This window comes from Urocitellus parryii, chromosome 12 (assembly GCF_045843805.1).
Source record: "Urocitellus parryii isolate mUroPar1 chromosome 12, mUroPar1.hap1, whole genome shotgun sequence".
Classification (NCBI taxonomy): Eukaryota; Metazoa; Chordata; class Mammalia; order Rodentia; family Sciuridae; genus Urocitellus; species Urocitellus parryii.
Genome location: NC_135542.1, coordinates 16,590,651 through 16,603,793, shown reverse-complemented (window position 1 = coordinate 16,603,793; position 13,143 = coordinate 16,590,651). Strand labels below are relative to the sequence as shown.

Here is a 13,143-nt window from a genome sequence, read left to right as displayed (position 1 = left end):
AGTCCATAAGCTTTAAATTCACTCTCATAGAAAGTCTCAATCCACATACCATATGCCTGTAATCCCAGCAGCTCAGGAGGTTGAGGCAGGAGGATGGTGAGTTCAAAGAAAGCCTCAGCAAAAGTGAGGTGCTAAGCAAATCAGTGAGACCCTGTCTCTAAATAAAATCAAAATCGGCTATGGCTCTGTCGCTCTGCCATAGCCATGAACAGCATCGGGGAGGCTTGCACCCACATGAAGCACAAGTACGACCAGTGCTTCAATCTCTAGTTTGCCAAAAAGTTCCTCAAGGGAGATGGCTCTGAGGACCCATATGATGACCTCTTCAAGAGCTACCAGCAGTGCATCCAGAAAGCAGTAAAAGAGAAAGAAATTCCTATTGAAAGACTGGAGTTCATGGACCATGGCAAAAAAAAGCCTGAAAACTCTTCTTGATATTAGCTATCACCTTGAAAATGGATTCCTATATCAGGAAATTGAAGACTCTGGATTTTGTCAACTAAGGCTGTGAATACAGCTGTAGGATTCAATGAATATAGGAGGAAATTGTTTTATTTCTTCTCTATTGATGTTTTCCTCTCACTTGTAAAAGATGATGAACCAGCACTCTGCTTTGAGATGATTTCTCACTTGATCTGGCGTCTTCCAGAACCTCAGTGGGCTAAAACTGAACAGTTTCTTGGGATTATGGTTGCAATACCTGGTCTGAAATCAGCTTTAAATATATCTTGTATATAAATTATTGATAAACTAGTCAAGGTGAGCAGGGTTGCCTGACTTCTTGGTTTTGCTGCAAAGGACATTAGGAACATTATACTGGGGTCGTTGTTCATGAAAACAATTGGTTAGGACTTCTTTCTTCTCTCAGGGAGCTAATGCTTTAAAAAGGGATCCAGGCAACACAGTTTCATCCAGTTTATATTTATAACAGTTGAAAAAGATTGCTGGTGGCCTGGGTAAGCAAAGAGGAAGACATTCTTTTAACAGACAGTTCCCTGCCTTAAGAGGTGTCCAATTAAGACACAACAGCTTCAAGAATGTTAAAATGAACACCATTTCAGAGCTCACAGCACAGTTCTGGAATTACATTACTTGGAGTTGCTATGGTAAAGAACCCAAACTACAAAAATTTGTTATTGCCAGTTATCAACCCAAGTTAATGAATTAACTCAATCTGTATATCATGAAAATGTCAAAATGCTGCATCTGGTTAAATGGAGAAGAAAGGTGCTTTCTTCATTTGCCTTGTTTGCTCACCTTGCCCTATATATAATGCCTGTACTCATTATGATGAAAGAAATTTTAACATTAAAAAATAGCTCTGGGGATGTAGCTCTGTGCTTGAGTGCCCCCGAATTCCATCACTGGAATAGAGTCTTCCTCCTCTGAAAACTCATGAGCCCAGTCTTTACTGCCCACAGTTCCATCAGCATTCTTGTCTATGAGTTTTCATCAGAATTACCCACTAAACTCTGCTCACAACAACCTAAAGTTACAACTTGCATCCTTCTCTTTTCAAAATTGTGCCCACAAGTTCCAAAAAAGTTTTCAAAGAATCTGAAAAATGTGGTTAGGTTAGTCACAGCAACCACCATACTTCTTGGTATGAATTTTTGTTTTAGTCAACTTTTTCAAAATACCAGAGAAGAAAACTCAGAGAAGGAAAAGTATATTTTGGCTCATGGATTCAGATGTCTGTGACAACAGATGACTGACTCCATAGCACTGAGCCTAAGTTGAGACATGACATCATGGTGGAAAGACATAGAGGAGCAGCTCAGGACATGGACACGAGGAAGCAGAGAGAGCTCCTCTAACATATAAACCAAAAGGGGCACCCTAAGTGACCCACCTCCTTCAGTTACACCTTGTCTACCTATAGTTGTCACCATATAATCTGCACTGGTGGATTCATTCACTGATTAACCATAATCCCATCATTCCACCTCTAAGCTTTCTTTCATTGTCCTGTGCATGAGCTTTTGGGTGATATATCATATCTAAATTGTAACAGTGACATTGAGTACCTATTCAAATATTTGGTGACCACTTATACATCTTCTTTGAAAAATTGTCTCTTCATGTCTTTGGCCCATTTTAAATCATGTTTTTTTTATTTTTGTTCTTGATTTTGCTGTTGAGTTTTGTGAAATATTTTGATATCTTGAATACTAACTACTATTAGAAATTTTTGTAAATACTTTCTCTCATTGTGTAAGTTTCATCTTCCTTTTGTTATTTCCTTTGCTTTACAGAATTTTTACTCCCACATGTCTATGATTGTTTTTGTTGCCCATGCTTTTAGTGTAAAATCTGGAAAGACATTAATAAAACCAATGTCAAGGTACTCCTCCCCCATATTTTCTTTTAGATTTTACATTATCAAGTCTGATTTTTAATTTTTTAATAAATTTGAGTTAAATTTTGTATATAGTGTAGAACAAGGGTCTAGTTTCATTCTTTGCATGTGTGTATCAATTTTTCCCAAAACTATTTGTTGATGAGATTTTCTTTCCCCACTGTGTGTTCTTAATGTTTTTGTGAAAGATTAATTGACCATTTATGTTTAGGTTCATTTCTGGGTTTTCCATTGTATACCAATGGCTTAGATATCAGCCACTTTTGCCTGTACCATAGTGTTTCCATTACAATTTAAATTCAGGAATTGTGATGCCCCCAGGTTGTTCTTCTTTTCTGAGATTGCTTTGGCTCTTTATGCTCTTTTGGGAATCCACACAAATTTTGCTTCAAAAATATCACTGGACCTTTGAGAGGGATGACATTGAAACTCTATCTCATTGAGTAATATGGACATATTTCAATTCATGGACATGGGATATCCAGTTATTTTTGTCTTCTATAATATCTTTAATTAGCTTTCATTAGTTTAATGTATCAATATTCTTCTTCTGTTATGGTTGTACACATCTGCTTCCTGTTTAAAACTGCCTCATTTAGGTTGGAATTTATCCTTCTCAGCTTCTCTAGAAGTTGCATTATTTTAGCTCTTACCTGTAGACTATGATCCTCTGTTAATTATGTTTACTGATAAGATATGGGTGATAATATCTTTCTAACTCCAGTTAATTTTATTTTTACACCCAATTGCTCTTTGCAAATTATTAAAAAAAATTAAAAAGAAATTCCTCATGATCCTCTTTATTACCTTTGTTAGAAATGAGGTGACATTATATATTTGGCTCCACATGAATTTCCAGAGGTTTTTTGTATATCCACTGCAGTTGTACCTATAATTCACTCTTACAGAAAAAAAAAAATATATATATATATATACATACATATATATAACTTTACATATATATAGTTTTACATAGACGTGTGCATGCACACATGTGCGCGCACACACACACACATGCACACACATACACATATTCTTTCCTACTGTACTGGGAAAAAATACTCAGGCACTGTGCATCCTGGGCAAATGTTCTTAAATGTTCTATCACTGAGCTATATTCCCTACAATAGGTTTTAAAATTGAAAATTATCAGTATTCTTTCTTCTTTATATTTTTGTTGTCATACTAGGTCCTTTGATTTTTCTTATAAATTCTATAATCAGTTTATCTATTTCAGGGAATCATTTATAGACATCGATTTGATTGAAGTGTGTGGATGTATATCTAAATTTGGGGAAAAATGATATCTTAATAATATCAAGATTTTTACTCTATAAACATGATAAAGCATTTATATAAATCTTTTTTAATCCACAACAGGTACTGTATATACTGACAGAGTGCCCAGAGACTTTGTAAAATATTACATGTTAAGATTTTTCAGTTAAGTCTTTACAAATTTATGCACAAAATATTGTTATTAAAATATAAAAATATTTTACTTCTTTCTTTCAAAATTTTTGCCTTTTAGATCCTTTTTGCCTTGTGGAATTTGCTAGGACCTCCAATAAAATAAAAGTGATTAAAGTGGATACTTTTAAAATCAATCTAAAGGATAAATATTAAATATTTTCTCACTGATTACGATGTTAGTTGACACCTTATCAGGAGTATAAACAGAGCCTTCCATGATTGGTAAGGGGGGAGCACCTGAGCATCTGTTGATGGGTGTGTTGTGCACTCCATTGAGTGTTATAGAGAATGACCCAAGGATAGATTCTTGTGTGTGTGGACAGTGCTACTGACTGTCTTCATGGACATGGTGTCAGTACCCTGAAGGCTGAGGTTCCAGGTCCTGCCCCTCTGTAAAGGCATGGCTGTCCAGGGGGCATCACTGCTAAGGCTAACTGAATGTTGGTCTTTAGAATTTCTCAAAGAATAATTTTGCTTCAGAACTTTGGGAAAGATTGATAAGCAAGGGGAAAAATGTGTTGAAGAAAACTTCATGGTTCATTTAAACCAGATACTATCATGATCAGGGGAGAAGGCCAGAACCATTAGAGAAGGAGAAAAAAAAGAAAGAAAGAAAGAATGAAAACAAACTTCTTTTATTTTTTTCTTGTTAACTTATATGGTTTCTTTTTTTCTTTTTATTTTTTTGCATTTTTTATTATTTGCTCATAACAATACAATGATCTTCACATATCATACATTTAAATCACATGGGGTATGAATTCTCATTTTTCCAAGTGTACAGGTTGCAGAATCACATTGGTTATACGTCATGTATACACATACAGCAATACTAGTGTCTATTTTATTCTGCTGCCCTTCCTATCCCCCCTCCCCTCCCCTCCCAAAACCTCTCCCTACACAATCTAATGTGACACATTTCTCTTTTTTTTCTCCCCCCTTACATCATCATACATGTATTTTATATATCGATGAGGGTCTCCTTCGATCTTCCATGCAATTCTCCTTCTCCCTCCCATTAACTTCTATTTCATCCTCAACAGTTTTACACTAAACCCCTTCTGGCTGATCTAGGTGTTTGGTGAGGCAGGAGGACAGGAGGGTAAACTCTTTGATCATAGGTGGAAATTCAACACTAAGGTTGAGACAAGGTTCTTTTCTGACATGACCATTGGACATCGGGTGCTCAAGTGTTAACAGGAGGAGGCAAAGTCTTGGCAGCTGGAAGTTCAGTTCACCCCTCCCAGCTGCTTTGCATGCCCCTCCCAGCCCACCCTGCTCTCCAGAGCCATATCAGAGTCTGGTCAGGGCTCTGAAAAGCTCTGCCTTAGTTGGGACCCAGAAGGAACCATGGCAGCCCCCATTCAGCTCCTCTGCCTCCTGTGAGGGACCATGGGATTGTTCTGCACTGTAAAAAGTATTTCAATGTGGTTGGGTCCTTGGTCATGGCATTTCTGCTCAGCTAGAAAAGGGTTTAAAACTCAGTACAGATGAAACTCTCTGGCTCTACTGGGAAGACCAGGTGTATGATCAAGATTACATAGTGACTCTCCTGTTTTATTTTCAATTTCAGATGCCACTGGCAATGCTCTGTTGACACAGACTCCAGCCTCCTTGTCCTTGTCTCAAGAAGAAAGAGACACCCTCACCTGCAGGTCCAGTGTGAGTGTTAGTAGCTCCTTAGCCTGGTACCAGCAGAATCCTGGACAGGCTCCCAGGCTCTCATCTATGGTACATCTAGCTGGCCCAGTGGAGTCTCAGCCTGGTTCAGTGGCAGTGGGTCAGGTACAGACTTCACCACATCCATCAGCAGCTTGGAGCCTGAGGAGTTTGCAGTGTACCACTGTTACTAGTGTGGTAACAGGTGTCCCAAAGTGATTCAATGTGTGACATAAACCTTCCAAGACCACTGGAGTTATTTTGCTCACACCAGCTGCTCCCTCCATTGGCAGCTTCTGTGGTGCCTGCTCAGCTGGAGCAGCACTGCAAAGACTCGTTTCTGGAAAGTGAGTTGCTTACAGGAATTCAGCTGATCTCTGGACTTTCCTTGGATGTAATGTCACAACTAGGATCAAGAACATCTCCTCTGCCAAGCACATTGTATCAGATCCACATGAGTCGATGCCTTTAAAGTTATACCTGATGTCCAGTTCAATATGGCATCACTGCATCCAAGGACAAAATTATGTTTTGTGAATGTGAGATTTACCCGACCAAAGAGCATATTTAAAAAACCATCAATAGCCAGGTACATGCTTGATATTCCACCTTCTCAGGAGACTGAGGCTGGAGGATCACAAGTTTGAGGTTATTTTGGGCACCTTTGTGAGACCTTGTCTTAAAACAAAAAAATATTAGTGAGCTGGGGATGTAGCTCCTTAATAGAGAACCTTTGGATTAAAATCCCAGTACTGAAAAATAAAAACAAAACAATCATGTTCAAAACATGATGTTATTTCAAGTAATCAACTGAAAACAAACTTCTGTTGCAATTTCATAAAATTGATATTTAATAAAAATGTAAATTCACTGTGATATGTCATATATTGCTAGGATCCACAGCAAAAGCATTATGATACATGGCACCTTTGGTTTAGGTGACTGCCAGCTAGCCATTGAGATGATATGATTATGTTAAGCTTTACATTCATATGGAAATTGGACTCCTGCTGTTCACCTCGGCCTGTTATGGGACTCATATTATGGGACTCCCGGAGAGTTCCCATTGGTTGGGGAAGGCTAGTAGGAGGGAATTTCCGGGGGAGGTCCGGGCCCCCAGTTCCAGTGGAGATACACGTGTATCAACCGGCTTGTTAGCAGGGCGCACACGGGGACTGGCGGCTCTTTTAAAAATAAAGCGTTGTTCCCGCTTGAGCGGCTTGTGTTTCTGTGCCCAGCCGGCTTGCGGCGGCTTGTGTTTCTGTGTTTCTGTGCCCAGCCGGGTTGTGGCATTTGGTGGCCCATATGGGGAATGCCCGAAACGTAGAGGTGAGTATTTGCTCACCGCTGAGGAAAGGCGACAGAATGGGTATTCTTATTTTGATTTATTTTGCTTTTATTTCAAGCTCCCTAGCCTTAGAATTTTTTCAGGCGAACTGGGAAAAATGGTTGGCTCAAGGTTTGAAGTTATTCGGCCCTGAGAAAGAGAAAATTGATATAACCATTCTCCTCTCCGTTTTTGTCTCATTCTGTTTTGGCTTTGTTCTATCCTATCTTATTGGGTTACGTTACCTTTATAGTAGATTAGAATTTAGTAAAAAACAAACCGAAAAACTGTTAAGTAAATTGTTAGAGGTCCAGGCTATGGTAGAAAACATATTAGGTCAAGCAAAAGAAAAGGTCCCTCAAGCTAGTCAGAGGGAAATTTGAAGAAAGCAAGCTCAGGGAAAAAACGGCCATTAGATAGGGAGGCTGCTACTAACTCCGTTCTATCACCAGAGGGCATAATTCAACCAACAGCTCCACCTGCAGCTGAGCGGCCCTCAGCTTCCATAGTTGATGGACGGAATCCTGAGGCAGGACCCCAAGAGTTAGCATGCCCTGTACTTGAGCGGGCGAAAAAGCAATGAGTTTACCATGCTTTAGATTTCAAAATAATAAAGCAATTAAAGGAAGCTATAGCAACCTATGGCCCTCAAGCACCCTTCACAATTAGTATGGTCGAATCTATTACCAACTGGGACTTAACACCAGCAGATTGGGCTAACGTGTGTCGCTCTGTGCTAAATGGAGGACAATATTTATTATGGAAAATTGCCAATGAGGAATTCTGCATGGAGACAGCTAGGCGAAATGCAGCAGCCAGTTACCCTGAAAGAAATATGCAAATGCTATTAGGAAAAGGACCTTATGAGGGTCAGAGGCTACAAATCGGATATGACCCTGGTGTATACGCACAAATTGCTATAGATGCAATTAGAGCATGGAAAACTTTGCAGGGACAAGAAGATTTACAAGGTCAACTATCTAAGGTAATACAAGGAACTAATGAACCCTACGCTGAATTTGTAGATAGACTTATTCACACAGCCTCTAGGATATTTGAAAATACAGAACAGGCAATGCCATTTATAAAACAACTGGCTAATGACCAAGCAAATCATTGCTGCAGAGAGGTCATTAGACCATGGAAACATGAAGATTTAAACACATATATTAAATTATGTAGAGACATTAATGAACAAAGGCAAGTCTTAGCAGCAGTACAACAGGCTTTAGATGCCAAGCCAAAAACATGCTATAATTGCAATCAAACAGGACATTTTAAAAGGAATTGCCCCATAGGAGGAGGGTTTAACAAAGCTAGGTATCAAAGAATAGAATCCCGGGTATTTGCCCACGATGCCATAGAGGGAGACATTGGGCTAATGAATGCCGTTCTCAAACCACCATAAAGGGTATTCCATTATCAAAAAATGGGCAAGGACCAAGTGTTTACCCACGATATCGTGGAGAAAGGTATCAAGCTCCATTGCCAAAAAACGGATTGGAGGGCACAATGCCCCGGGGCCCCAAACCACAAATATACGGGGCAATGGAGGAACCCAGCAGCACCATCAAGGTAGTGCCCAGGACGCATTATCCATTAAATCCCTCATCAGACAAACTAGAGGGAGTGCAGGATTGGACATCTGTGCCTCTGCCAGAGCAGTATTAACTCCAGAGATTGGAGTTCAAATCATTCCCACAGGAGTAAAAGGACCTCTTCCCCAGGGAACAGTAGGCTTATTATTGGGACACAGTTCTTCTACACTAAAAGGACTTATGATAAGTCCTGGGGTAATTGATCCCAATTATGAGGGTGAAATAAAAATTATAGCTAGTTCTCCAAGAGGTATATCAGTAATTTCATCAGGAGATAGAATAGCACAGTTATTAATAATACCCAGCCTACATGATAAATTTTCCAGTTGTAATGTAGAAAGAGGTTCCAAGGGATTAGGCTCCACAGGTGTAGATTGGGCTATGCTGTCTTTAAATTTAGATTCTCGCCCAATGCTAAAATTAAATATTCAAGGACATGACTTTAATGGACTGCTGGACACAGGTGCTGACCTCAGCATCATATCTCGTCAGGAATGGCCAAAGCATTGGCCATTGCAACAAGCCAATCAAACGCTTCGAGGCCTAGGAGTGGCAACAAATCCCCATAGAAGTGCTATGGTATTAGATTGGAGGGATCCTGAAGGATATGAAGGGACTATACAGCCCTATGTATTGGACCATCTTCCCATAAATTTATGGGGACAAGATGTCCTAGATCAATTAGGATTGACATTAACAAATAACGTCAATCCTAACGCGCCCACTACTAGGGCTAAACAAGGCTTTAGGAAAGAAAAAAGATTAAGAAAACAAGAACAAGATATGACAGCACCAATTCAAATAGATCAAGAAACAAATAAACATGGATTGGGTTTTCAAAAAGGGCCACTGAGACAATCAAAATTACTTGGAAATCAGAAAGACCAGTGTGGGTTCCTCAGTGGCCCCTAACTACAGAAAAGATACAAGTAGCCCATGACCTGGTCAAACAGCAATTAGAGGAAGGACATATACAACCTTCTGTATCTCCCCATAATACTCCCATTTTTGTCATTAAAAAAAATCTGGTAAATGGAGATTATTACAAGATTTAAGAGCCATTAATAATGATATGGTTACTATGAGACCTGCTCAATCAGGGATTCCCCAATTGTCTGCTTTACCAAAAATCTGGCATGTTTTAGCTATAGATATTAAAGATTGTTTCTTTTCAATTCCAATTCATCCCAAGGATAGTCCACATTTTGCATTTACTATCCCTGCACTGAATCATGAAGGTCCTGATCAGAGATATGAATGGAAAGTACTCCCTCAAAGGATGGCTAACAGCCCAACTATGTGCCAAATTTATGTTTATAAAGCAATCCAGCCACTTAGAAATCAAAATCCTGAACTACAGATATTTCACTATATGGATGATGTGTTATTGGCACATAAAGATAAAAACACATTGCTAGAATGTTATGCCATGCTTACAAACTTATTAAAAATTATAATCTAGAGATAGCAATAGATAAAGTACAATTAAATCTTCCAATTAATTATTTAGGAATTCTATTATCCTCAACCATGGTCCGTCCACCAAAAATTCAAATACGAGTAGATCAACTCAAATCACTTAATAACTTTCAAAAGTTATTGGGAGACCTAAATTGGATAAGGCTTTATCTAGGCATACCAACAGGAGAGTTGGGACCTTTATTTGATATTCTAAAAGGTCCATCAGATCCAAATTCACCCCGCATGTTAAAGCCTGAAGCAAGAAAGGCATTAAAAATCATTGAGACATATATGGAAAATATGCATTTGGATAGAATTGATATAAGTTTGCCTTTATTATTTATTGTACTACCAACAAAAAATATTCCTACAGGAGTATTTAGGCAAGAAGGTCCAAAATTGTGGATACATTTATCTTATTCTCCTAATACTATTCTTACTAGATATCCTGAGGCTGTAGGGCAATTAATACTCAAAGGAATAAAAGCAGCAAAGGGAGTATTTGGGATTTCTCCCAATAAAATTATTACTCCATATACTATGGATCAAATTGATGAGTTAGCTAATGAGTTAAATACTTGGGCAATAATCATATGTAAATCTAGTGTTTCATTTGATAATCACTTGCCATCTAATCCTTTGTTGTCTTTTTGGTCTAAGCATCCTGTAGGTTTTCCAAAAATGACAAGAAAAACCCCTATCATGAATGCTCCAAATATATTCACTGATGGGTCAAACAATGGTACAGCAACAGTAGTTACTCCTGATCAAACTTTTACATTTTTAGTACCCAAACAATCAGCTCAAAAGGTAGAGCTTTTATGATGTTCAAAGATTATGTATTTAATTTATTTTCTGATAGTCAGTATGTAGTTAATGCTATTGTATCCCTTGAAGATGCTGGTAGGATTTCTCCTTCCTCTACTGTTTTCTCTTTGTTTTCTGGTATACAAAGTCTAATCTGGGACAGAAAGGATCCATTCTTTATAGGACATATCAGGGCACATACAGGATTGCCTGGAGCCCTTAGTTTGGGTAATGAACTAGCAGATAAAACTACACATAACATACATATTTTCTCCACAATACAAGAAGCTATAAATTTTCATAAAAGGTTCCATGTCAATGCTAATACTTTACAAAAATGTTTTAAAATAACTAAAGAACAAGCCAGACATATAATAAAACAATATCAAAATTGTGTGACTTTTTTACCACAAATTAATCTTGGAGTCAATCCTAGAGGACTGATACCTAACCATATTTGGCAGATGGATGTCACACACTTGCCAGAATTTGGAAAATTAAAATATTTACATGTTACAGTTGATACTTCTTCTGGATTTTTGATGGGCTCCCTTCATCCCGGAGAAAAAACTAAAGATGTTATAGCTCATTGCTTACAAAATTTTGCCACTGTGGGTGTTCCTAAACAGTTAAAAACTGATAACGGTCCTGGTTACACCTCCAACTCTTTTAAACAATTTTTCTCATCATTTGGCAACAGGAATCCCATACAATCCACAGGGACAAGGCATAGTTGAAAGAGCTCATCAAACTATTAAAATGTACTTATTAAAACAAAAGGAGGGAATTGGAAAGGGGTATATATCCCCCAAAGATAAACTTAAAATAACCCTTTTTACTCTAAACTTTCTAAATTTGGATTCATCAGGACTTAGTGCTGCGGAAAGACATATGTATCCGAAAAATGTACATAAGCCTAAGGTACTTTGGAAAGATATTCTAACAGGACAATGGAAAGGTCCAGACCCAGTAATAGTCTGGAGTCGGGGCTCTGTCTGTGTTTTTCCACAGGAAGAACAACAACCAATTTGGATTCCAGAGAGATTAACTAAAACAATTTCTACAGAAAAAGAAGATGATTTGACTCAAATTCATAACAGCTGATATCCAGAGTTCCAGCTTGGCTATTCTAAGATCTGCGACAGTGATTTACCACGGTGCCTTTTTCAATATCTATTTTATTATTTGCATTTTTCCCACATCATAAAGTTCTATTTTATTTTTTTTTGAGCTTATACAAACCTAGGTTAATGTTTTTCTGATCAGTTTTATTTTTTGACTGTGTTTTAATTTTTGACTGTGGAGTTTTTAAACATTGCAATGGAGATTTCACCTAGGTATAGCTACAAGGCCTTTATTTACTATTGTCTTATGTGTTGTATGTTATGTATGCACTGTTTTGTGTTGTATGTCTGTATGTGTGTATGTCCATATTTCATTTATGAAGAGCACTCATATATAAATGGATCCAAATTCTTTTTATTCACGTGATTTAAATGGTTTAATTTAAATTAGGTAAACAGCTGTTAAAAATTTGTTTTTAAAGGTGGTTAACAGATCTATTTGTTTACTTTCACCTTTCCTTTTCATTATATTTAATAATTCTGTTCAGGATAATGTCTCTTTAGTATCATGTCCAGAATTCCCATCTCCATCCCAGTGCCGGTGAAGACCAAGATAAAACCAGACTACAGCTTCTATGATAACTATCACAGTAAACTGTATAAATTGATACATCAATCAATATAACTCAACAAGTAATGCTCAATCAAGGACTTGATTTACTTTGGGAGGAAATGGACATATTGATAGACTCCTCCACTTTGAACTGCTTACACAACTAGCCTGGACTTTGTATCACTTGTATGCATTATGCTCTATTTGTTGATACAGTGAATTGGTAGTGCTGAAATATCTTAGCTGATGTGTCACCAGTGTTACTATTTTTCCTAAGGAGCCATCAATTGACTTGATGTCGTGGCACTTCTGTATCCCCCTCCCTTCTACTAGTGATGGTCTAATTTTGGGGGCCAACTGAGGTGAGGCAAAGAACCTCACCCCCCCACCAGCACCAAGGCCAATTTTGGGGGCCAACTGAGGTGAGGCAAAGAACCTCACCCCCCACCAGCACCAAGGCCAAATTTGGGGGCCAACAGAGGTGAGGAAAAGAACATCACCCCCCCACTGGTGCATAGACCTATTCCACAGGTATGGCTATATACTGGACCGGTAGTCAGTGACGGGTATGATTCGGTTGCAGTGGTATCAACCTAAGACAGGATGCTGACGCATAAAGGTCAGTTTTCTGATGACGGGTAAGAACCATATGTTGAATTGGACATACCTAACAGGCAGGGTCCCTAGCCACATTGCCTGTTGCTTAATCAAACATAAGGGGGCAGATGCTAGGATCCACAGCAAAAGCATTATGATACAAGGCACCTTTGGTTTAGGTGACT

The 13,143-nt window shown here is 38.3% G+C and overlaps 1 pseudogene; it reads left to right on the top strand.

The window, feature by feature from the left end:
• The first annotated feature begins 204 nt into the window (after positions 1–204).
• Positions 205–435, top strand: LOC144249715 (TP53-regulated inhibitor of apoptosis 1 pseudogene; annotated as a pseudogene).
• Positions 436–13,143: the final 12,708 nt, after the last annotated feature.